Raw genomic sequence first — 26,344 nt, 5'->3', positions numbered from 1 at the left:
CTGTTGTCAGTGTTTTCAGCACGTTGTCGTTCTTTGTCATGTGGGGATTGGAACAATCTGTGTTGCCTCCTGTTGTCCGTGTTTTCAGCACGCTTTTGTTTTTTGTTGTCTGGGGATTGAAACAATCTGTGTTGTCTCTGGTTGTCAGTGTTTGTTGCACGTTTTCGTTTTTTGTCATCTGCCGTTTGAAGTGGTGTTTTCTTTTTCTTGGCTTGGGCATCTTTTTCTAATGTGGACTGCTGCTGTCGATGTTGCGCCCTTGCTTCTTTATCAAGTGTTCGACGAAGATGTGCTGCTTCTTCAGTTTGCGTGATGCGATTTTGTTGCATATTATGTTTGTTTTTTTTCCTGCGTGCTGCAGGATTGGATTTGTAGCGAGGCATTGTGAAGAGATAGTTTGCTGTTTTGCTGAATAGGAGTTACAGGCATGACATTTCTTCTAAAGGGTTTCAAACCCTTTATGTTGTGCAGGTACCATAGTGGCTGATGTGCAGCAGCAAATCTGTAAAACATAGAAAAAATAATGATGTTATCACTTGGATAAAGGCACTATATAAATTCACCGTTTACCATGTTATACAACATATCATTTCTAATATGTGTGGATTTGTTAATTTTGACAAAATGTATTATCGTGGTCACGCACTTCAAATGTCTTTGAATGTAAATGTCTGCAAGAGACACATGACATGCGTGACTGTGAGTTAATGTGACCGATCTGGTTTACCAGACCAATAAGGTATGGACAAAGCATGAATCAACCTGTTATAGTGTCAGCATCGACTAATATTGAAAAATGCACAATGGCAAGTCATCATCAAGCAAGTACAAATGTGTGGCATACTGTTCATGGTTTGAGGCATTTTATTCAAAATGGGCTACTCTTGCAAACTTGATATACTGTAGATGGCAATGCTAACCAATCATGCAAAACTTTTAAACAAGAAAGAAATGACTTGGAAGTCATATTCTACCAGGTGCTGTGTGTGTGTGTGTGTGTGTGTGTGTGTGTGATTGATTGATTGATGTACTTTATTTAGTAAGACATGAGAACAGTACATGACAGTACATAACAGTACATGGAAGTACAAATTTGCAATACAAGGTCTACTAAACTGGATAGCTCAGTTAAGCACGTAGCTTAACTGTGTGTGTGTGTGTGTGTGTGTGTGTGTGTGTGTGTGTGTGTGTGTGTGTGTGTGTGTGTGTGTGTGTGTGTGTGTGTGTGTGTGTGTGTGTGTGTGTGTGTTTGTTTAGTGGTGGTGGAAGAACTGACATTCTTTACTTGAGTAAAAGTAACATGACCACAATCTAAACAAATCTAAACATAATGTGTAGTTGAGTAAATCTACCGAAGTGTTGGACTGAAAATGTACTGACAATATTTTTGCCACGAAATGCATAATTTCACAAGTTTCCACTGTGTGTGTGTGTGTGTGTGTGTGTGTGTGTGTGTGTGTGTGTGTGTGTGTGTGTGTGTGTGTGTGTGTGTGTGTTTGTTCAGTGCTGGTAGACTAGGGGACATTCTTTAGTTGAGTAAAAGTAACATGACCACAATATAAACACAATGTTGAGTAAAACTACAGAAGTGTTGGCATGAAAATGTACTGACAATATTCTGTACAGTAAATGCACAATTTAACACGTTTCCAAAATGTATACCAATCTTTAGCAAATTGCAAAGTAGCATTACAATGTGAAAGTAACAAATAATAGATAATTAAAGATAATGAAGGAGACAAATGTAGGCCTATATAATGTATCCAGCCACATGTTTAGGCCAACAATAGTATATGACTGTGACGCTAACAGCCTAATGTGTGACACTGTAGGCCATAAGGCCTTAAAAAAAAAAAAAAATACTTTGTCTAAATCTTTATGAAAGAATTAGCATCACTTGCAGTCAATTGCTATACAAGGTTTTAAAACAAAGAAGTGCACAAATAATAATAATTTTGTATTGTTTAACACTATATCACTGGGTGATACTTTAACTAAAATGCAAAAGTCTGGAGTATGCTTGCAAGAAAGAGAAACAGAGAGAACAAGAGAGGGCGAGAGCATGACAGAGAGAATGGAGTTGAACGTAAAAACAGTGAAATATATGTTCAAATAGCCTCTAAAACACCAAATAGAAATAAGATATAAGCAAATGCATATGGACTTGAAAATGAGGATTTAACTCAAACAAACCTTTTTTTGTGGCAGCTCCTTGCAAAGATGGGTCAAGAAAGAGTTGTGTAGTCTTCTGTGTGGCATTCCTGTTGAAGTGCACAGCTCTCTAGTAGCTGATGTCCTGCTGGGTGAGAGAGATCATATATTAGTCAATCAGGATGGAATAAATCTAACAGATCTATCTTGATTATATGTCCATAGAAATTGTGTGTGTGTGTGTGTGTGTGTGTGTGTGTGTGTGTGTGTGTGTGTGTGTGTGTGTGTGTGTGTGTGTGTGTGTTTGTTTGTTTAGTGCTGGTAGACTAGGGGACATTCTTTAGTTGAGTAAAAGTAACATGACCACAATATAAACACAATGTTGAGTAAAACTACAGAAGTGTTGGCATGAAAATATACTGACAATATTCTTTACAGTAAATGCACAATTTAACACGTTTCCAAAATGTATACCAATCTTTAGCAAATTGCTAAGTAGCATTACAACGTGAAAGTAACAAATAATAGACAATTAAAGATAATTAAGGAGACAAATGTAGGCCTATATAATTGTATCCAGCCACATGTTTAGGCCAACAATAGTATATGACTGTGACGCTAACAGCCTAATGTGTGACACTGTAGGCCATAAGGCCTAAAAAAAATAAAAAATACTTTGTCTAAATCTTTATGAAAGAATTAGCATCACTTGCAGTCAATTGCTGTACAAGGTTTTAAAACAAAGAAGTGCACAAATAATAATCATTTTGTATTGTATAACACTATATCACTGGGTGATACTTTAACTAAAATGCAAAAGTCTGGAGTATGCTTGCAAGAAAGAGAAACAGAGAGAACAAGAGAGGGCGAGAGCATGACAGAGAGATTGGAGTTGAACGTAAAAACAGTGAAATATATGTTCAAATAGCCTCTAAAACACCAAATAGAAATAAGATATAAGCAAATGCATATGGACTTGAAAATGAGGATTTAACTCAAACAAACCTTTTTTTGTGGCAGCTCCTTGCAAAGATGGGTCAAGAAAGAGTTGTGTAGTCTTCTGTGTGGCATTCCTGTTGAAGTGCACAGCTCTCTAGTAGCTGATGTCCTGCTGGGTGAGAGAGATCATGTATTAGTCAATCAGGATGGAATAAATCTAACAGATCTATCTTGATTATATGTCCATAGAAATTGTGTGTGTGTGTGTGTGTGTGTGTGTGTGTGTGTGTGTGTGTGTGTGTGTGTGTGTGTGTGTGTGTGTGTGTGTGTGTGTGTGTGTGTGTGTGTGTGTGTGTGTGTGTGTTTGTTTGTTTAGTGCTGGTAGACTAGGGGACATTCTTTAGTTGAGTAAAAGTAACATGACCACAATATAAACACAATGTTGAGTAAAACTACAGAAGTGTTGGCATGCAAATGTACTGACAATATTCTGTACAGTAAATGCACAATTTAACACGTTTCCAAAATGTATACCAATCTTTAGCAAATTGCTAAGTAGCATTACAACGTGAAAGTAACAAATAATAGATAATTAAAGATAATTAAGGAGACAAATGTAGGCCTATGTAATTGTATCCAGCCACATGTTTAGGCCAACAATAGTATATGACTGTGACGCTAACAGCCTAATGTGTGACACTGTAGGCCATAAGGCCTAAAAAAAATTAAAAATACTTTGTCTAAATCTTTATGAAAGAATTAGCATCACTTGCAGTCAATTGCTATACAAGGTTTTAAAACAAAGAAGTGCACAAATAATAATCATTTTGTATTGTATAACACTATATCACTGGGTGATACTTTAACTAAAATGCAAAAGTCTGGAGTATGCTTGCAAGAAAGAGAAACAGAGAGAACAAGAGAGGGCGAGAGCATGACAGAGAGATTGGAGTTGAACGTAAAAACAGTGAAATATATGTTCAAATAGCCTCTAAAACACCAAATAGAAATAAGATATAAGCAAATGCATATGGACTTGAAAATGAGGATTTAACTCAAACAAACCTTTTTTTGTGGCAGCTCCTTGCAAAGATGGGTCAAGAAAGAGTTGTGTAGTCTTCTGTGATTTTAGGATAAATGGCATTCCTGTTGAAGTGCACAGCTCTCTAGTAGCTGATGTCCTGCTGAGTGGGGGTGTCCTGGTGAGAGACACCCCCACTCTAAATTCAGTTGACTATTGATTACAAGGCTAGTAGTTAGTAAATTGTATTAGGCTCTGCCAGATTTACTATAATTGCAGATCTTGGCAATGTACTGTATGTGTGTAAAGAAGTAATTCCTCAAGAAAATAAATCAGGTCGAATTAAGAGCCAAAAATATTTCCAACATCAGAATATGCTTACCCTTCAACAAACACACTGTACTATTATTGCTTTTACCTTCATAATAATGGCTAAAACGTGACACTCTATTTTTGTAATTATGTCATATCATGTGCCATGCACATATTTGTGTACACAATTAAAATGAGAATTGACAAAGTTAAAAAGGCAAAAAAGCTGGCAATTGCGATTCTGGATACATTGTTCAATCAGTTGTTGACTTAAGCACGAGGGCCCGGGGGGTGGCGGGGGGCAGCAGGGTTTTAGTACCCCTCATTCCTAGTGTGTGTGTGTGTGTGTGTGTGTGTGTGTGTGTGTGTGTGCGTGTGTGCGTGTGTGCGTGTGCGCGTGCGCGCGTACGTGCGTGCGTGCGTGTTCGTGTGTGTGTGTGTGTGTGTGAGAGAAACTGTGAACACACTGAAGACATAATTGAACGCAGTCAAACATTGAATAAGAAAGTAATACAAAAATACAGAGTTCCAAAATGGAATAGCCTATGCCATACCATAGTACACAGTACAGTGTCTTTATTGTTTTACAGTGAAATTGAAACACTAAAAGTGGAGTGAAGTGCTTTGCCCCAAAATAGGAATGTAGGTATGCATTGATTTGATAATACTAATACTAATAATTACTATTATTATTATCAATATAACTGATACTACTACTACCTTACTGCTTGTACTATTACAACTACCAGCACTAATAATAATTAAAATAAGAATAAGAATAAGAATATTGTAATGTTCTATGTTAGCCTATTATGTTAAGTATGTTAGACCATACATGGTTGATACAATTCCTCAGACTTCTATACTGTTGCCTTGTCTGTTTACAGTGTACATTGAAAATCTGTTCTGAAAATAGTTGATATCCAAGATAGAACGTGTTGCAAAGCAATGTGTAGTAAGCTTGTAGATATGCACTTTTCTGCAAAGGTTTACCTGAAAATATGCTGGTTAATACAACCATATGGTAAATTATTTAAGTCCTGCGTTATGAGGACGACTGTGAACGGTGTCCTTTTGTTGTGTATTTTACATGCACAATGAAAACAACACTGCTATCTCAAAAAGAGCATTCCTTGTTGTCACTTCAGTTGAGGTCAGCATGTCAGAAAAACTGAGGTCATAAAGACAGTTCAAGTGTGTGTGTGTGTGGGTGTGGGTGTGGGTGTGGTGTGTGTGTGTGTGTGTGTGTGTGTGTGTGTGTGTGTGTGTGTGTGTGTGTGTGTGTGTGTGTGTGTGTGTGTGTGTGCACGTGCGTTCGTGCGTGCGTCAATTCAATTGTGTGTGACACACACAATTGCAATAGCAATGAATGTGTCTTTATACGTTTTGTGCAGTTGGGTGCAAGTAGTAGTGAAGGCATGCATTGATTTAATAATAATAAGTATTATTTTTATTATTATTATTATTATTATTATTATTATTATTATTATTATTATAATGATGAATACAACTGCTACTACTACTTTACAATTTCTACTATTAGTGTCCTACTACGACTGCTACTACTACTACTACCACCACCACTAATAATCCTAATAATAATGAATGTTATATGTCATATATAATATGGTATGTATGTTTTTGTATTAATGTGTTTATTATGGGGTGATCAGATTAAGCAATGACTCTTAAGTACTTAAACACCATTCATTGTTAAAACAATTCCTCAGTCCTCTATACTCTTTTCTGTTGAAGATGTACATGCGATGTCTTTTCTGCAATTAGTTGATCTACAAGATACAACGCGTTGCTTGGCAATGTGTAGTAAGCTTGTAGATGTGCTATTGTCTGCGAAAGTTGTCTGTTTAATACAACATATGTTCAATGACTTAAGCCCTGTTTTACGAGGCCAGCTGTGAACAGTATCTTTTGTTGTGTAGATTGGATGTTCAAAAAGTCAACACAGCTGTATCTCAAAAGCAACATTCCTAGTTGGCACCTGGCAGGAGGTCAGCATTATTACTGTGTGTGTGGGGGCGGGGGGTTGAGGAGATAAGATAAGGAGAGGGAGACACTCAGTGAGGGATGACAAACAGGAAAATGAATTATAACAAAACAAATGTGAATTTGACCGATGTTCATTAGTGACAAATGCAATGGGAAAAAGCTTTATGCCATTTGTGCAGCAAGCTATGGGTATAAGTGATTACTCTGCATTATATTGACATTCCACAGTTTATAAAAGAAATGTGGCACAAATTAACCACATTGTGCATGTGTGTTAAGCATTGTGCATAATAGTGAAGGAATGCAAAGCGCGAAAGTCAGACATAAGCAAAACAATTGGAAGCTGAAAAATCTGACAATATACCTGTTGATAACATGACTACAGGAATAATGTGTACCAAAATAAGTAAATAGCAGAACGTGTGTTTTGGGGAAAAACACAACATAGTGGAAGAAAAATGAGATTGGGAGAAAATGGTGTTATTGGAATGGTTGTGGTGTTTTTAAGGGTCTGCAGGAGACATATGATAATATGAATTCACCAGGCAAGGATGGTTTAACAGGCAAGATATTCAGGACTTATGATCCAAACATGAATCAACCTCTTATAGTGGCAGCATATGGCTGATTGGAAAAATATGAGGTGGCATATTTTCATCAAGCAAGTAGAAGTGTGTGTTAAAACTTTCACAGCAGCTTGCATGGTTTCAAACATTTAGTGGAAAAGGGGCGCATGACTTAAACATTTGCATGACGTTTGGGAAAAATGTGTGAAAGTATTATAAAAACAATTGTTTTTCCAAAATTGGCCTCCTGGTGGCGCTATAACAGGGCAATGTGAAAAGGAGGCCATTTCTTCCTCGGCCTAGTGGGAATGTGCTTTCAAAATGTCAGGTAAATTGCACGCAGCGTTCATGTTTTGAGGCATGTTGTAAACGGACCAATCCTGCCAACTTTGGACGCCAATGTTAGCCAATTAGGATGGAATAGGGAATATCGGACAGATCCATCAGAATCACATGACTATGGAGATACTGTATACCGATTTGCGTTTTTTGGACCGTTCAAGTGTGTGTGTGTGTGTGTGTGTGTGTGTGTGTGTGTGTGTGTGTGTGTGTGTGTACACTGCAAACCTAAATTGACAGCAGTGAAACACTGAGTTTAAAAGTGCTCAGAGAAGATGAATTGACATCAGCGAAACACTGAGTAAAGAAGTGCTCAAAGAAGACAGAGTTACAATATAAAACCTCTTGTAGTGCCTAAGGCTGATTTGGAAAATGTATGGTGGCAAACTTTCAATGTACATGCCAATGTTAGGCAATCAGGAGACAATATGTGAAATGGAACAGATCCGTCTTGATCACATGACTATAGACATAATGTGTACCGATTTGTGTGATGTTTGGACCAAATTTGTATGAGTAATATACAAAAGAAAAGTGTTGCAAAAAGCAACCTCCTGGTGGCGCTATAATAGGGCAATGTTAAAAGGGTGGCACTTGTTCCTCAACGTAGTGCAAATGTGCGTGCAAAGTTTCACCACAATCGGACACTGCGTTCATGATTTGTGGCATTTTGTTCAAAATGGGGCACTCCTGCAAACTTTAGATGTCAATCTTAGCCAATCAGGATGGAATATGAAAAATCAAAAAGATCCGTCTTGATCACATGACTATAGAGAGCATGTGTACCGATTTGCGTGAGATTTGGATCAAATCTGAAGGCTTAATATCCAAAGAATTGTTTTACATAAGTCGGCCTCCTGGTGGCGCTATAAAAGGCAGCTGTGAAGAATGCAGGGCTAAGGTTTTTCCTTGACCTATAGGGAGTGTGCATACAAAGTTTTACACAGATCGGTGCAATTATAGGTAAAAACACGAATCGGCCTGTTATAGCGCCACCATGAGGCTGATTTGAACATTTTCAAATGGTAGTTCTTCCTCGGCCTAATGGGAATGTGCGTGCAAAATTTCACGGAAATCGCATGCTGTGTTCATGATTTGAGCCATTTTGTTCAAAACGGAGCACTCCTGCAAACTTTGGAAGACATTTTTAGCCAATCAGGATGGAATATGAGAAATCTGAAAGACCCGTTTCGTTTAATGACTATACAGATACTGTGTACCGATTTGCGGGATTTTTGGACAAAATCTGTAGGAGTACTGTCAAAAAATGTGTTTTGCACAAATCGGCCTCCTGGTGGCGCTATAACAGGTCCCTGTGAAAAATTTGGGGCAGAGGTTCTGCTCTGGTATCCAGGGACTGTGTGTGCACAGTTTGGCTGCGAGTAAGCCAACGGTGCCGGAGATTAGCTGTACACAGACAGATCGAATGACGGACGGACACACGGACACACGGACGGACGGACAGGGGGTAAAACATACTCTCTCGCCATGCCTTTCGGCCTGGCGGAGACAATGAAGGGCTGGAGAGACAGTATAGACACAGAGCCTGATGTTCACACATAAATACACCAAGAAGAGCCTCTTGACTCCACACTCTTGCACAAACAGAATACTTGTAAATACATTCCTGCACATGTACACATGCACACATGCACACAGGTGAAGCTGCGGTTAAAAGTGCATTAAACCCTATTCAGATTTTTTCCTGTAGGCTGCAGGTTAAAACCTGCACAAGGGTAACAACATGGCAGGCTAGTAAGCAACACAACTGCAGCTAATACAATTAATGCTACAGTATATGGGTGTGCCAATGTTCAAGCATACACAGCAGTCAACCCAATGCAGGCCCGGATCGCTGGCCTAACGGTCAGGGCACTTATAGGCTCTAATGTAGCCTGACAGCTCATCGCGGGTTTGAGTCCCATTCCAGACGAGCTTTGCTGCATGTCTCTCTCCATCTCTCTCTCCATGTTTCAGGCAGAAAATATCTTTAAAAAAAGGTATTGACAATTCATGTACATTGATACAACTAAATCTAACCCACCGATTATTAATTTCTGTCTCCAGGCCGGACACTATGTTTTTGCTCCTGTCCATCCGTCCGTGTGTCCATTCATCCGTCCATGAACAGCTTTAATATTAGATTTCAAAGTTTGAGGGAGTGGCCCATTTTGCACAAAATAGCACAAATGATTAGCAAAATCCCAGTTGGCCAAGGAATTACTGCAACCGCATATTTTTATATTTGAAAGTGGCACTATAATATCAGGCTTAACCTTTTTGGTCTTGAACCATAGGTCGTAGAATCATCCCCTTTTAATAGTGATGTTCGGATAGTGTGTCATGCATGGGGTGAAAATGGACATCTAATGAGAAATACTCCTGTCATCTAACAGCTAGCAATTGGATGAGTGGACATTGGATAAAAAGGGTATTTGTAGTAATCCCAGAGGGAAATTACTTCTTTGCATTGATGGAGCAGTGGTTTGCTCCGATTGAGCACACAGGGGAGGGATACTTAACCAAGTGACCCGAAGCCTCGAGGAGCCAACGCTTGAACCGGGGCCCTCCTGAATCCCAGGTTGGCACTCTACCTTATGAGCCAGAGCCACTGCCGCCCCAAAAACCTTGAATGACCTAGCAAGAAGAATTATTATCGAAGAGCATACACATACAAATACAAACACCATGGTTTTACTTTGTTTAAGAGAAAAACAGTGGTTGGAATGTACTTCACAGAAAAACTAAGACACTATCCAAGTGTCCATTGACCTGTAGAATGGCTTCTCAAACGACAGAGAACAGATCTTGTAATAGAGAATCCTTGGCTAGCTGATAACTTGCAAATGCATTGCGAGCCTGTGGAATATTTCATATTGACGATGTGAAATTATGCATGCTGTGCACAACAGTGCACAGGTCTAAATGTGCAGGCCGATGAAGACAAATTGCTGCTGCCTGCACAGTAAAATCCTCAGTGTTCATTTATCCATTTGCAACTCTGAGAGTGCACAAATGTAACCAAATGGACCGGTCCATTTGGTTACATTTGTAGAGTCTCAAAGTGAAATTAAAGACTTGTTCATTGTCATTGTTTGCACTGCACTAATGCACTTTATGTTGGATTGGCACATCCAATTATTGGATCACAACTGTTTTTACCCACTTCTGTTGGACATAACAATGACAAGCAGAAAATGCGGTTACCAGGGTTATTGCATGGGTGAAACACGTTCTCTCTCTCCCTCTCCCTCTCTCCATCCTCTTCTCACTCTTGTTCTCCCTCCCTCTCTCTTGCCATCCTTCTCCCCTAGCCCCCCATCTCTCACTCTCTCTCGCTCTCCCTCTCTCATCCTCCCTCTCTCCCTCCCTCCCTCACATATCATGATTCTCAAACTTTTTCATTTCAAGGACACCCAGTTTACCATGCATTATAGGCCAATAACTCTGAGAGCAACCAACGCTCTCAGAGTTACCAATCATTTAGCCCGGGACCCCCTGGAACTCCCTTAAGGACCCCCGGGGTCCTTGAGACACACACACACGCACATGCACACGCACGCGCACACACACGCACACGCACACCCGGCAAAGTTTTCTGCACATTGTGTGGAGAAAACCCTGGCACATATGAAACCTGAGACCTACAGTATGAGTAAATAATCAGAACAAAAGAAACAAGCACGTACCAGACATAGAATAATAAGAGGAAAAGAAAGCGAGACAATGTGTATGAATGAGACAGAGTGGGATAAAAGGGTCGCGTCACCACAAAGAGAATTTACGTCTGTGTTTTTATGAACAAGCCATTAAAGAGTAAATATATGACAGTGCTAATGGGCTATTGGAGCTCCCATCGCACATGATGGATGGAATTAAAGTAATTGCTTCTGTGCGTTTAAATCAATTATGGAATGGTGCAGCACAGAGGCGTGACGAATTGAGCGGAGGGCCCTGACAACAGCCCTTCATCTGTGCGTGTGTGCGTGTGTGTGTGTGTTTCACCACGTTTCCACCTCTTCCTCCTGCCCAAGAATTCGAAGTCGATGACCTTTTCCCGGGTATTATCTTTCTCATTCATTTCACTCCATCTCTGCCTGCAGGAATTTTTCTCAATCCATACACTTCCCCATGTGTGCACATGCATGTTTGTGCATCTGTGTGCAGTGGTACATGTTTTGAGTATCAGCATTTTACATTTTTGAATACTTTCACTCTTTTCAAAGACAAATATTGTACTTATGACTCCATTACATTTTTAGGAAGGGAAAAAAGTATTATGAATTAACCACGTAAGCCCTATTTCAAATATAGTGAAAATAGCTGATCTACAAGTTGACAACGCATCGCAATGCAACACGTTGTTTTATACTATCTCCACTATTATTATTATTCTGGAAAATCATTGAAAATCGTTAAACAATGTCGACATTTTAATACATCAATGCATTGATATTAAAAATAGAATGTAGTATAATTTGTACTTAGGCTAAGTATTTTAAAACCAAGTACTCCAGTACATCAACTCAAGTAAGAGCAACTTTCACTTGTAGTTGAGTAATATTTGACGTATATATTTAGAGCATCCACAGTGTGTGTGTGTGTGTGTGTGTGTGTGTGTCCGTCCGTCTGCCCGTCCGTCTGTCCGTCCGTCTGTGCGTGCGTGCGTGTGCGTGTGTGCACGTGCACACAGTTTTCTGTTCTCTATCGTGGTCGAGACTGGCTCTCCACTACATATTATTCAATATGTACGGGAACTGACCCCCAGGGGCAGTGCTCGTGGATACTCTTTAAGACACATCACTCATGGTGGCCCTGCCCTGATCTGTGATCAGTGGGGTATTTAAGTCCCACCCGGGCAGAGCCACTTCGACTCTTTGATTTCCACGAGTGCAGACGCTTGTGGGCTCAGCTTAAGACATACAGTATACAGAACGGGTGTTTGGCGGCGTGGTCCACTTACTTTAGGTAGAGAGCAGGTCTTGCGAGGCTCCTCTCGGGCCGCGGCCCGAGGTAGCCCTCGGCGGAGCGAAGTAAACAAACAAACAGAGAAAAGTTTGTTTGCGGCGTGTCCCTACTTCCGCGTCGACGCGAGAGGCGTCAGCGTAGGGGGAGGGGCCTGGGAAATAAATAAATAAGTGGAATAAAGATAAAGAGACGCTTGGCTCTGCTCATATACTTAGAGATTAAGTGTATTATTAATATACACTTATATAAATGGACGAATATTAGGTATATGAGTATACAAATATTCGAGCATTGAGTATATGAGTATATAGATATACAAATACATACGTTACGAATATATACCTTATATTATTATTTTAGGTATATAGATAAGCATACATAGCGTTTAGCAAACATGGCCAGCCCAGCGCCCCACGCGTGTCTGGAGCGTTGGACATAGAGCTGCCGGCAGAGCAGACGCGGAGGACCTCCCGGTTCGACGACGAAGCGGTGGACCAGCCGCGTCACCCCACCACACCGTTACTCTCTGATGTGGAGGACCTGGTACTCCAGCAGTTTGAGAATCCGACTAGCCTCCCGCGTTGGTCAGGTCTGGCTAAACGGCTGGCGTGCGTGGAGGGTCGGGAGAGGATGGGCTGTGGCCCGCCTCCTCCCATGGATCAGGCCTTAGGGGCATTGATCACCCCCACCACATCGGTTCTGGGGAAGCTCAGCTGCCCAAGCAGGAACACAAGGGCTATGGATTCCGTGCTTACCAGGATACACGGAACTTTGGCAGTCCAGGGCCAGCTGGTTAACACAGGTGCTATCCTGGCCCTGTACCAGCGCCGTCTGGTCGGCCAGCTGGACAGTGGAACCCCCGGCCTGGCCGCCGAGTTAAAGCAGGTGTCCTCACTCTTGGTGAAGCTGTCGAAGGAGCAGGCGGTGGCGTCGGGCAAGGCCCTGGCCTCGCTTTGGGCGGCGAGGCGCCACCTCTGGCTGTCCCAGTCGCAGCTACAGACAGAAGATCGGAACTGTCTGCTTAGGTTACCAGTGGTGCCATCTGCCATGTTCGGGCCAACTGCGACTTCAATGCTCCAGCAGGCCCAGGAGGCCCGCCGGTGTGCCCAGGAGGTGTCAAGGGTCCTCCGCTACGGGCGCCGCGGCTCCGCGGCTCCTCGGCCTACACCACCCCCGCCGGCTTATACGGCTCCAGGTGACCTAAGGGTCCAGCTGGACGCCTCTCGGCGGGGTGGGGCTGGGCGCGGCCAGCGTTCGGGACGGGGCCGGGGCCGTAGGCCCCGCAAGCCTCCGTCTCGGTCCTGACAGTGGGGGGCGCTCAGCCCCCTCTTGCCGTTCCCTGGAACAGAGGTTGTTCTGGGGGACGATTGGGGCGGACCCCTGGGTGGTCTCCACCATGACCCAGGGGTATCGACTGCAGTTCCTGCGGCCGCCCCCACGGACACGGTCTGTCACCTCCACAGTGGTGCCAGATGCGCAGCACAGAGAGCTTCTGGCTGCGGAGATCAACACTCTCCTGGTGAAGAGGGCCATCAGAGAAGTGCCGCGGACCACTCAGCAGGCTGGGTTCTTTTCCCACTACTTCCTCATCCCCAAGAAGGATGGGAGGTTGAGACCAGTGTTGGATCTGCGGGGACTCAACAAATTCTTGAGACCCCTGCGCTGCAGGATGCTGACGGTGCTGATGGTCCGACAGGCCATCCTCCCAGGCGACTGGTTCGCCACAATCGACCTGGAGGATGCTTATTTCCAGATCCCAATATGGGAGGGGCACAGACGATACCTCAGGTTCGCCTTCAATGGCAGAACCTTCGAGTTCTGTGTCCTCCCATTCGGCATATCGTTGGCCCCTCGCACGTTTACGAGGTGCATGGACGCAGTCCTGGGACCTCTGCGGGGAGAGGGCCTTCGCATCCTGAATTATCTGGACGACTGGCTGGTGTGTGCCAGCTCGGAGATGCAGTGCCGCAACGACATGGCTCGGCTCCTGCAACATCTAGGGCACCTGGGCCTGCGCCTCAACAGGAAGAAGAGCAGGCTCCAGCCGGCACAATCCACAGAGTTCCTGGGCATGTGCTTGGATGCCAGGGCAGGGACCCTGTCCTTTACGCCGTTGAGACAGACCGCCCTCAGGGCTTGCTTGTCTCAGTTTCGGCTGGGGGCCAGGGTGACCTGGAAGCTGTGCCTCCGCCTTATGAGGCTGATGGCAGCCACAGTACACGTCGTGCCCCTGGCTCTCCTGAACATTCGGCCAGTGCAGCGTTGCCTCCTGGGCCTGGGCCTTTGCCCCCAGAGGGACCGGCGGGTCATGGTGTTGGTGACACGCAGGCTGCGATTGGCCCTCCATTGGTGGGAGCAGCCGACCACTTTGGCAAGGGGCAACATGCTGGGGCCGGTGCTACGCCGCCAGGTCGTGTCCTCCGACGCCTCCCTGGTAGGCTGGGGGGCCGTCCACGAGGGCGAAGGCGTGAGTGGCCTTTGGCAGGCACCGTGGTTGACCCAGCACATCAACATCCTGGAACTGCGGGCGATATATCTGGCGCTACTACGCTTCCAGCAGGTACTGAGAGACCGCCACGTCCTGGTAAGGACAGACAGCACGGTGGCAGCGGCATATATCAACAGGCAGGGGGGCCTGGGCTCCCCTCGCCTTTGCAGACTGGCACAGGCAATATGGGAGTGGGCGCACCCCCGGTTCAAGTCCCTGAGGGCGATGTATGTACCGGGTCTGGAGAACGTCGCCGCGGATCGTCTCTCCCGAGGGGGACCCCTCACCGCGGAGTGGAGGCTGCACCCTCAGGTGGTGCACGAGATCTGGAACCGGTACGGCACCGCTGTGGCCAATCTCTTCGCCTCCAGAGAGACGACGCATTGCCCTTGCTTCTTCTCTATGGGGAGGGACGATCCCCCCCTGGGCACAGATGCGATGGCACATCAGTGGCCGCAGGGTCTCCTTTACGCCTTCCCTCCCTTTGTCCTCCTACACCCACTCCTTCAGATAGTTCAGGTCGAGGAGGTGAGCCTCATCCTGGTGGCCCCCAACTGGCCCCAGATGTTCTGGTTCTCGGCGATTGCACCCCTTCACCGAGGTCAGCCCTGGGAGCTCCCAGTGCGCAGGGACCTCCTGTCTCAAGTCCACGGGACTCTCTTTCATCCCTTTCCCCAGGGACTCAGGCTCTGGGCTTGGCCCCTGAGAGGGCCGATTTTCTAGCCATGGGGCTGCCCCCGTCGGTAGTTGCTACCTTGCTGGCAGCCCGGGCTCCATCGACAAGGACAGCGTATGCCTATCGATGGGCAACGTTCCGTTCTTGGTGCGATGCGAGAGGGTTGGATCCCCTCTCTTGTGGGGCCCAGGACATCCTCCAGTTTCTCCAGGGAATGTTGGAGGCAGGCAGGTCTCCTACGACTGCGAGGGGAATGGTGGCAGCCATAAATGCAAGCCGTGTTGGACCGCGGAAACTGACAGTGGATTGTTGCAACCTTATTGATCAGTTTCTTAAGGGGGCTCGTAGGGACCATCCCTTGCAGGGTAGGCCGGCAGCCCCCCCTTGGGATCTGGAAGTGGTACTGTCGGCCTTGCGGTACGGGCCATTCGAGCCACTGGAAAGCTGCAGTGGCTCTCCCTCAAGACAGCATTTTTGCTGGCGATGGTGACCGCGAAAAAAATAGGAGAGCTGCATGCCCTGTCGGTGCATGAGGAGTGCTGCCGCTTCTTGCCGGACGATGCTGGGGTGGTACTGCGGCCTAACCCTGCATTCCACCCTAAGGTCTGGTCAGAGTCCCGAGCCGGTCAGTCCTTTGAGCTGCTCCCCTTCAACCCTCCGCGGGGAAGCGGTGAAGCATGGCCGAGCGGGCAGTCTTTATTGTGTCAGGGCCTTGAGGACCTACTGTCAGCGGACACAGGCCCACAGGACAACGGACCAGCTCTTTGTCTGTTATAGGCATAGCCGCCTTGGGGAACCACTCTCGAAGGCTAGGCTCTCTCACTGGGTGGTGGAAACAATCCAAGAGGCGTACAGACAGGCAGGCAAGCCAGTCCCGTCAGGGGTACGGGCACACTCGACACGAGGCCTTGCTACCTCATGGGCTCTGTGGCGAGGTGCCTCGTTGTCCGAGATTTGTACGGCGGCCTCCTGGTCGGCGCCATCCACATTCACCAGGTTCTACTGCATGAACGTGGCAGCCAGCACCCCATTCACGGAGCGAGTGCTGGGCTCCAGGCAGTAGAGCAGGTCATACTCACCGTGCCTCCGAGACCCTGGCTCCCGCAGGACGGGCCCGGGCTCGGAGTGATGTCATGCATGGGAAGCTAGCCCTGCGCCTTGCGGGCTAGGCGGCTAATCAGTTGACTGGCCGGACGCCAGCTGGGCCTAGGTAGCGTCTTGCGCCTAGACCACGAGCCTTTCTTGACGGGCCTTAGCGTCTGGCGGGGCTGGCTGGGCCTAGGTAGCGTCTTGCGCCTAGGCCACGAGCCTTCTTTTTTTGACTGGCCTTAGCGTCTGGCGGGGCCAGCTGGGCCTAGGTAGCGTCTTGCGCCTAGGCCACGAGTATTACATACTTCGTTGGATGGCAGGATTTTGGAGCACGCCTTGGGCTCTGATACTTCGGGCTTAAACTGCTTCGGGCTGCCGCGGGGGCAGCTGGGTCTGCTTATATCCTCGCGGTGTGTCTTAGAGTGTTCCCGTACATATTGAATTATATGTAGTGGAGAGCCAGTCTCGACCACGATAGAGAACGGAAGGTTACATCCGATGTAACCCGGGTTCTCTGAGTGGAGAGACTGGCTCTCCACGAATGAGCCGCTCCGAAATTCGTGTCAATCAAAGTTAATCGAAGTGGCTCTGCCCGGGTGGAACTTAAATACCCCACTGATCACAGATCAGGGCAGGGCCACCATGAGTGATGTGTCTTAAAGAGTATCCACGAGCACTGCCCCTGGTGGTCAGTTCCCGTACATATTGAATAATATGTAGTGGAGAGCCAGTCTCTCCACTCAGAGAACCCGGGTTACATCGGAAGTAACCTTCCGTTCTTCACACTTGTGCACAATATGAAATGGCACACAATCTAACCTCCAGTTGAATGACTTTGCCATTTTGGGATATTTATATCCGTAGGGCAAGGCCCCGGCTGACACAGCCTTATGAGGCTAACTGCAGTGGTCAGAACCTCAGCATTTCTTAGTAGAACTCATGCACACAGCTTTCACACAAGCAAGGCTTAGGTTTTAGTAAGAAAATCCACTATACTGTACCTTACCTGAATACCAGTCTCGGATGGATGGATGGATGGATGGATACAAACTTAAATGAGAAACATTGGAGAAAGAAAACTGGGAAATAATATACACATGCTCAATAAGCCGTTTTGGCTTATTGAGCATGTGTATATTATTTCATCCAAAAACAGATCACTTTCACATGCATCCCACACATTTACTTAGAAGACTACGCGTTAGACGCTGCGTTAGAAGACACTACAGAAGATAGACGTATTGTGCTATGCTGATCATCAGTAGAATGAAAAGCAGATATGTGAACAGGTCTTGAATCAAATTGGTTGCAGATTTATTTATTTATTTTGACAGGCTTTGTCATTGGTGAATCATACTTATAAACTACCATAATTGGGGACTGTGTTTTCATTGCAAGCTCATAAACATTACTCTCATGACGTTATTCTAATTTATCAGACTCACTGTAAAACCATCTGCTGTGACTTCCGTGGACATGAAGCACTAACTGCAGCAGCGTAAAACAGCTGCTAAACAGTTGATGATAATCCTATATCGCCCTAGTGCTTTTGACTTTATATTTCGCAAAGTAAGCATGAAAAAATCCTCAACCATAACAGGATCAAATTCATTATTAAGCTATGAAGTTTGGAGACATAACTTAATTATCACATGCAGCTATGATTGAAAATTCTACAAAGCAAAGGAATGAGAACCTTTGGTTTTGAAGTTCAGTGAAATTTATCCAACAGTAAAACACTAGGTATGGCTCATGAAAACTACTCACCAACACAACATTTTTGTAGTTGTACTGATGTGATGTGTTGAAGATGTCTTGTAGATGATTTATTGTATATTGCCATGTTTCATATCATGTCTGGTTGTATTGTCTTTTAACTGACTACTGTGACAAATGCATGTTCAAAATATTGAGTAGCCTACAAGTATCCCTTGCACCTCTTAAGCCCCCACTTACACCAGTGCAGACACCCCACTCCCATAAGCCTCTGTCAAACCCTCTGGTGTTTGCATGCATGTTCTAAATATTGATCAGGGACGCAATTGCACCCCACCCCACACCACGCCACTGTCACACTCTCCCGCCACCACACCATACTGCCATGCTTATGGGTGCGTCACTTTTGTGTTTAACCCATTTAGACCTGAGGCCGATTCTAAAAACGTCTTCTAAATCCTGACCTAAGTTTTCTGAAAAACGTCAAATATTTATTAAAAAATCACACCCTGTGTGAAGTGAGTGGTGCCTTGTAGCTTGCTAACATGTTCAATCAGCCAAGCTAACATGTCCAATGTTAGCTTGGCTGATGGCACTGATGTAACTTTGAAACATGTAAACAATGTTTCAAAGTGACACACCTATTTATAGGGCTCTATTTCGTCATCCGTCTCGCTAGCCAATCAAAGCACACCCTTTCAACATATTGTCACGTGTCACGTGATGCTTGACCAATGTTAGCTTGGTGGACACAAGGACATACAGACATACGGACACACAGACAAAGCCACATATAGGAGTGGTTGCCTTCGGCACCACTCAAAAATCACACCCTGTGCGAAGAGAGTGGTGCCTTTGATGAGCCCTGTATTGGTATTGATGTTGTCATCAATGTTTGTTTATTGGACCACTGTTGGCACCACTCAAAAATTACAACAAATGTATGTTGCTATATACTGTACATATCAACAAGAACCCCAAAAGGGGTTCCCGTCCTGAAAGGTATAGTTACAAATAGGGGTTCCCTCCCTGAATGGGTTAAAATCAAGGTATTTCTCAAAGTACAAACTTGGCTTCAGTGTGAGTGTGTGTTTGTGTGTGTGTGCAGTATGTGTGCGTATGTGCATGCGTGTGCATGAACGCGTGCGTGTGACTCTTTTCATTCATGGCGAAGCGGCTTACTCCTCTGAGCAGCTCCCCTGGCTGAAATCCCAACCAAAGCAAAGCTCTCTTCCTCTCTCCAAATACCTCCCTCCAGTTTTCAATCTTTTCAGTCTATCGTTTCATTTTATTCCCTTAAAATTTCACCCTAGTCCTTCCCAATTATTTATTTATTTTCTTCCCCCTCCCTGGTTTGGACAATTCTACTCCAACAAAACCTGTTTATAAAAAGGTTGATCTGCCTTTAACAAAGGGATGGGCCTTCTGCTTCATGGAGTAGTACTTTGGAAAAAAAGAAAGAAAAAAACATGTGGAGAGGATTAAGGTAAGACCCGAGCCTGGGACTAGTTCTTTCTATCTCCCTCTACAGTATACTACTCAACTCTTGAGCCCCCAAATGCAGACACGCCAGTGACGCCAGTGCACAAGAACCCACTTTCTCTCCGTCTCTGCACTACTTAGCAAAAGTCAGTCAGTAGAAACTCAAGGAGAAGTCACGTCACAAAACTTTTTGAACTCAGGTTGATGTCAGGTATTTTCATAAGAGTGCGATGCGATGCGTGTGTGTGTGTGTGTGTGTGTGTGTGTGTGTGTGTGTGCGTGCGTGCGTCCGTGCGTGCGTGCGTGTGTGCGTGTGTTGCTTCCTGTACCCGTGTTCTGTTTTCTGAAATACTTGTCGAGTTTTTTCCAAGTTTGTGCATCTACTATTGTTGTAGTGTTCAAGAATTTATTGTTAAAATGTGAACGCAAATAAAGATGTTAAATGTGTGTGCGAGAGCACGAACGCATGTCGATACATTTCTGAAAGTGCATTTGTGCACTATTGTACAGTATCTGTGTATCTGTCTATGCATTCAGGTGTATGTGGTTTTGTGTGCGTGTGTGGTTGCGTACGTACGTACGTGCGTGTGTGCATGCGGGCGTGCGTGTGTGTGTGTGTGTGTGTGTGTGTGTGTGTGTGTGTGTGTGTGTTCACACATGCACATTGCATACAAGGTTGTGTCTCTGCAGAGAACTGCTATTCCAAATTTTATTTTATTTTATTATTGCTGGTAATAAGCAGCTCTGCTCACCTGAAACGTCCACCATGTATTATAAGAGCAGAACATGCTCATAGGCATGCATGCATGCTTTGATTTTTGATAAAACAATTACATCAAATATATTCTATTTAATTCTCCTGTAAAGTATGCAGCCCTACATTGTCTTCCTTTTTCTCATACTGGGTCACATTGTGTAAGCCTTTTGTTACAACCTAGCTGGTCCGTGACAGCCATTGTTTTTTTATATTTATATTTTATTTTCACAGATGTGGTCTTATTGGCAAACCGTAAGGGCGATGTATTTGTTTCTGTTGTTTTGTGTAGGTGACACTGGTAACAAAATGAGCATATTCCATAATGTGTCCAGGGAAAAGCATTGATTGCTCAGCTACAGTCAATATGAATATAATAAGAGACGGAGGACAATAATATAATCGGACAGGGTTAGTCGTTTGATTCCCACCCATTGTGTCATTCATAATGACAACACATTGGCTCTCTAACACCAAATTCACACCAGCAGCGGTAGTGATTTTCCTCTAAGCGTTTTTATTCTAAAAGCCACACATCTATTCGACCATTGCGCTATTTTTTTCTTTGAGTAGACCTATAGAAATTGTATTCAGCCTGGCCCGCGCTTCATTGTCTCCGCCAGGCCGAAAGGCATGGCCGAGACTATATTTTGCACCCTGTCCGTCCGTCCGTGTGTGTGTCCGTGTCTCTGTCTGTGACCAGCTAATCTTTTTCATATTCCACCCTGATTGGCAATTGGCTTCCAAAGTTTGCAGGAGTTATCCATTTTGAACAAAATGCCTCAAATCATGAACACAGCGTGCGATTTCTGTGAAATTTTGCACGCACATTCCCACCAGGCCGAAAAATAAATGCCACTTGAATGTTTTTAAATCAGCCTCATGGTGGCGCTATAACAGGCCGATTGGTGTTTTTACCTACAACTGCACCGATCTGTTTAAAACTTTGTATGCACACTCCCTAGAGGCCAAGGAAAAACCCTGCATTTTTCACATCTGCCTTTTATAGTGCCACCAGGAGGCCAACATTTTTGGGCGGTGCAACCGCCCCTATATATGAGGTTTGGACATCGACCCAATTGCACCCCCCCAACCCTGCGTTGTGATTGGCCACCATTGTACCCCCCTAACCCTGCACCGTGATTGGCCACCATGACTCTATTCAGGACTGTGATTGGCTAGAAACACATGACACATGTGCATAGCCCTATAAATAGGACTATGCACTTACAAAAAAACACTTTTATGTTTTTTTAAGTGCACTTAAAAAAAAACACTTTTATGTTTTTTTTTTTAAGTGAATCACTTCCATCACTGTGATGACCACTGTGACCACACCGCCCACTTCACACTGGGTGTGATTTTTGGGCGGTGCAACCGCCCCTATATGTGAGGTTTGGACATCGATCCAAATTGCACCCCCCCCAACCCTGCGCTGTGATTGGCCACCAGTGTACCCCCCTAACCCTGCACTGTGATTGGCCACCTTGACTCTATTCATGTGAGTATTCTACACATGTGCATAGCCCTAAAAATACGCGCGCACACTTAAAAAGTGAATCACTTCCATCACTGTGATGACCACTGTGACCACACCGCCCACTTCACACTGGGTGTGATTTTTATATTACTCCTTCAGATTTAATTCAAATTTCACATTTCATATTCCATCCGGATTGGCTGTAGTCATGTAATCAAGACAGATCTGTTTGATTTTTCATATTCCATCCTGATTGGCTGTAGTCATGTAATCAAGATAGATCTGTTTGATTTTTCATATTTCATTCTGATAGGCTAAGATTGGCATCTAAAGTGTGCAGGAGTGGCCTCAAATCATGAACTGGTCTGATTGCGGTGAAACTTTGCACGCACATTCGTACTACGTTGAGGAACAAATGCTACCCTTTTAACTACCAGAGTAGGCCTATATACATTAATACACTCACCCGCTGCCAACGATTTTTGTGTTTTATAACCTTTTCAAGTAGTCGCAGAATATCTCCAGTATGATCGATACCCTGATGGTTGCTAATCACTGAGGGTTTCACTGTGTGGCTTCACAAATGTCATCGAGGTCATCGCGACCTCGGTGATTTGTCGCCCGCCTTTGAAAATAGCATGTCTCGACCAAAAATACATAGTAAAAAAAAAATAAGGTACACAGGAGCGGGAGATACAGCATTTCTAAGTAATAAGTAGGCCTACTTGTTTTAATTTATTTTTTTAACTCGTCCAAACTCGTCATTGGCAGGCTGAGCCATAGCAGAATTTGACAAATTAACTCGTCCATGGCAGTTAATGAACACGTTGAGTGCCAAAACCATAATATTACGTTTTTGCAAATACACCCGCGGAGTGCCAACAATCCTAAAAACTAGAGGTTACGTATGTAACCCCGGTTCTTTTAGTTCAGGAGTGAGGCACTCACTATGGGAAACAGCGCCTATCGCTGCTGCCGTCTCCGGCGATCAGGGCCGAGCAGTCCGGGAGTCCACATCGCCGCGATGGTAGGGGGCCATCGTAGGAGGAGACGCTGCTAGCGTTGGCCATCGAGAGAGGCGGTCGTAAGCTAGGCTAACAGCTCTATACGGGGAGTTAGCCTAAAGAAACGAGGTGCTAGCGGAAGCTGTGGCTGTAGTCTAGCAGCTAAAGTGGCTAGTTAGCAGCTAAGTTAGCGGCTAAGGTAGATAGTTAGCAGCTAAATGTGGCTAGTTAGCCAACTCACCACGAGGTAGAAACAAGCTGTAAAGATGGTTTCTGGAGTGAGAGAAAGCCTGTGGGCGATTTATCCTAATCTCCGCTTTTAGGGCTAAAGCTGGTTTCTCTCGTGAAGACTGGAATAGAAGATTTTGGTTGTTTTGAAATAAATTCAGTTTTAATGCTTGTGAGCCGTAGTTACATCTGCTAACAGAGGAACTGAAGAGGAAGTACTACGTCATGACCAGGCCTTATATGTCCTTCCGGAAAGGGGAAGGGACGGCTGGTGACGTGACATACCCTCTTGCCCAATGAATGGGCCCGGGAGCGTATTGTGTGTAGCTCTGTTGCATCGCCAGATGCCGCTGTTTCCCATAGTGAGTGCCTCACGACTCAGAACGAAGAAAAAACGTAAATATAGGTTTGTTTTACCTTTTTTTTTTTTTTTTTTCACAAGGGGGGGGGGGGGGGGTAGCGCAGCCCTGGAATCACCCATGAACACTCTAAGAAGTAAGGGAGAGATGGATCACCATGCCAAAAAATCTCGCTCCCACCACTAGGAGTCTGTTTCTTTTTTAGCGGTGCCAACCGCTCTATATCTGAATTTGTCCGTGTGTCCGTGTGTCTGTCCGGGTGTCCGGACACCCGGACATTCTTATTGGCTGGGCTATAAACAAATATTGATGACAACATCAATACGGGGCTCATCAAAGGCACCGCTTCCTTCACACAGGGTGTGATTTTTGGGGAATAAGTGAGGTTTGGACACTGACCAATCCTGCACCGTGATTGGCCAATAGTCTACAACGCAGTCTACAACCCTAACCCTTCCACAGTCAATGCAAATCTATACTTTTGCAAAGTCAGCCAATCACATTACAGCTAGTGTCATCACCACTAGCTTTAATGTGATTGGCTGACCTTGCAAATTCAGGACTGTGATTGGCTAGCGAAACACATGACACATGTGCAGCCCTATGAATAGCAGTATGGACTTAAAAAAACACTTTTATGTTTTTTTTAAGTGAATCACTTCCATCACTGTGATGACCACTGTGACCACACCACCCACTTCACACTGGGTCGGTTGCACCAAGAGGGATTAAGCTTTAACCTGGTTTAAATCAAGGTTTATCTATTAATCCAGTTGCACCAAACTTTAAACCTAGTTTGCACTAACCAGGTTTAGTTTTAAACCATCCTTTTAATCTTGGTTTTCATTTTCACAGTAAACCTGGATTAATGTTAATCCTGTTGCACCACTACTTTAAACTCCAATTTAAATGTCAATAAGGGATTAATTTTAAACTTGCAGTACAGGTGGTTTAAATGTAAACATGGCAGCATATATCAGATGGCTCCATGAAAACGAAAGAGTAGCTCAAAGAAAAATAAGGGACCGTCTAAACCCAGTCGAATGTTATGATAATGCTGAATTTAAAAGGCGGTACAGATTCAGCAAAGAGTCTGTAATGAGAATAATTGATAAAATTGGGCCTGCAATTGCAGGAGATATTTATAACACGCCTGCCCACATTATCTCAAAAGTGAATAAAAAGTAATTCTAATGATATTTGGCTCAAGAGAAGAAGTATTCCTTTTTATTTACAGCGCAAATCCAAGATGGCGGACACACAACAAAGTTTAATCCATGAAATAATCACTGTTTAAAGTTTTAATCACTGTTTAACGTTTTAATCACAGGTTAAGGATTTAAATCACAGATTTGTTAAGCAATGCTTAAAATTAAGTGGTGCAACACAACTCGAATTAAAATAAATCCTAGATCAACAAATCTTTGATTAACCCTAAACTAAGCTTTATTTAATCCCTTTTGGTGCAACCGACCCACTGGGTGTGATTTTTATATTACTCCTACAAAGTTTGTCCACGCAAATCGATACACATTATCTCTAGTCAAGACGGATCCATCTGATTTTTCATATTCCATCCTGATTGGCGAATTCCAAACATTGCTGGCCCACAATAACCTACCTGACCTGGCGGAGACCTGTGCTCCGAGGAGCACTTTTTCTAGTTTATGCTGTACTTTGCTGTAATGTTAACGGCCATAGAAATATGTTTCAACATTCCATAGCACAGAAATATCTGACACAAATTCAGTGGTTTACTTGCTTACTGTTTACCATGAAGTTTATACAAATATTACATAATATAAAACAGAGATAAAATATACAGAGAGAAAATAAATTCAATTGATAAATAGATTGATATGATAATGATAAAAAAGTAGATGACTTATTGAAATGTTAACAAGGACCTAAAGACAGACATTTGCTGAGATGTTAACCGTGGACTTGCACAGAACAAGGGGGCAGTGGGTTCTTCCTGAAGTCCACTACCATTTCTGAATTATTGCGAGCATTGAGTTCATTGTTCTGGCTGGACGAGTAATCCAGGTGGTCAGCCACCCATCTTTAAGAAGGTGAGTTGTCCGCAAACTTCAGGAGTTGATTGTATTGGTAGCCTGAGGTGCAGTTGTGTGTGTACAGAGAGAGAGAGCTGGGGTCCGTCAACAGTAAAACATCAATCATGAAATAATGTCTTCACTCTCCCTGCAACTACATCAATTCAAACCCATCTGGCAACAGTAGACTCAGGGCCAAATCCTGGCTCTCCCAGAACCAGCTGGAGTGACACTGGAAAAAAACCAAACAAACCTGGAGCAGCGGCTGAACGTGGGATTGAGTCTATGATCTTCCTTCACCCTCCAGTGTGCACGGATTCTCTGGGATAAGCGGGAGAGGAGAGGGACTTTGAGGTTTTCTGAGTTAAGGGGCGGGGGAGCTCCATTGTTTTCCCCCACCTCATCCCAGATAGACCTGGAACACGGAGGATTCCGGATTAGTGTTTGGGCTGAACTAATTGAGACCCCCTGAAAAAAGCTCCCTGCCCTGAGTCCAGGAGAGCATGGGCATGCATGCGCTCGCGCACGCACGCACGCACGCACGCACGCACGCACGCACACACACACACACACACACACACACACACACACACACACACACACACACACACACACACACACACACACTATAAAACATGCATGCAAAAAACACACAAATGCAACCTGCATGCAACCACAGACGCTCATGTTCCCTATCTCCCTTTTGTCTCT

This window comes from Gymnoscopelus microlampas (assembly GCF_963454915.1).
Source record: "Gymnoscopelus microlampas genome assembly, chromosome: 8".
In the NCBI taxonomy this organism is placed as follows: domain Eukaryota; kingdom Metazoa; phylum Chordata; class Actinopteri; order Myctophiformes; family Myctophidae; genus Gymnoscopelus; species Gymnoscopelus microlampas.
This window is presented reverse-complemented; position numbering follows the sequence as displayed.